This window comes from Apium graveolens, chromosome 4 (assembly GCF_009905375.1).
Source record: "Apium graveolens cultivar Ventura chromosome 4, ASM990537v1, whole genome shotgun sequence".
Classification (NCBI taxonomy): domain Eukaryota; kingdom Viridiplantae; phylum Streptophyta; class Magnoliopsida; order Apiales; family Apiaceae; genus Apium; species Apium graveolens.
In genome coordinates this window covers 57,982,116-57,983,217 of record NC_133650.1, presented here as the reverse complement: position 1 = coordinate 57,983,217, position 1,102 = coordinate 57,982,116, and the positions used below count along the sequence as shown (strand labels likewise).

Sequence of the window (1,102 nt, the reverse complement as noted above, 5' to 3'; positions counted from 1 at the left end):
AAGTGTTAATTGAACATAATTAGTCCGAGTCTCTGTGGGAACGAACTAGAAATTATTCTATATTACTTACGAATGCGTATACTTGCGTGAATTGTTAGCGCGTGTTTTGTGCCTAACAAGTTTTTGCCGCCTCTACCGGGGACTCGGCGTATTTGTTTAGTTTATGTATTTACCATCAGTGGTCATTAGGACTCATTGATTAAGACGTGTTACTTATTGTTTCCGGTTGTGTTTCAGGTACTTTAGCGAGCGTTTATGCAAACACGTTCTCGTACTCGCAAGAGGACTTTAGATACGGCTGAGTAGACAGACTCAGTTCTTGATATTCTAGAGAAGATAGATTCTGAAGATTCGGATAAAGAGAGTGAGCAGAAAGAACCAGTAATCATGGGTGATCATATAGTTCCGGCAGATCCAGCTCTTATGGACTTTTCTCGGCCTAAAATTGATGACATTCAGTCAAGCATCCTTCATCCGGCTATTCAGGCCAACACTTTTGAAATCAAACCGGGCACTATTTAGATGGTGCAGAATTCTGTTTCTTTTGGAGGTGCTGCGACTGAAGACCCCAACATGAACATCGGGAATTTTGTCGAGATCTGTAGTACTTTCAAATATAATGGTGTGACTGATGAGGCTATCAAACTGAGGCTTTTCCCATTCTCTCTGAGGGATAAAGCTAAGGACTGGTTACATTCTGAAACAGCTGGGTTCATCACTACTTGGCAAGATCTTGCGCAAAAGTTTCCGGTGAAGTTCTATCCAATGGCGAAGACTGCAGCTATGAGGAGTGCTCTTACTCAGTTTGCTCAGCAACCAATATAATCTATGTGTGAAGCTTGGGAGCGCTACAAGGAGATGTTGAGAAAGTGTCCACATCATGGTATGCCTGACTGGATGGTGATCACTGGTTTTTATAATGGTTTGGGGGGCCAATCTTGGCCCATGCTCGATGCAGCAGCTGGAGGCGCCTTGTGGGCCAAAAGCTATACTGAGGCTTATAATCTTATTGAAACTATGGCTGCAAATGAGCATCAAAACCCAACTCAAAGGATGATGCCTGGGAAGGTAGCAGGCATTCTGGAAGTTGATGCAGCTACAG

At 43.4% G+C, this 1,102-nt stretch overlaps 1 non-coding gene across 1 annotated transcript; it reads right to left on the bottom strand.

Annotated features, from left to right (window-relative positions):
- Positions 1 to 780: 780 nt before the first annotated feature.
- LOC141722656 (small nucleolar RNA R71) lies at positions 781 to 887 on the bottom strand. Its single transcript, XR_012575663.1, has one exon. It is a non-coding gene; the product is annotated as a small nucleolar RNA R71 (small nucleolar RNA).
- Positions 888 to 1,102: the final 215 nt, after the last annotated feature.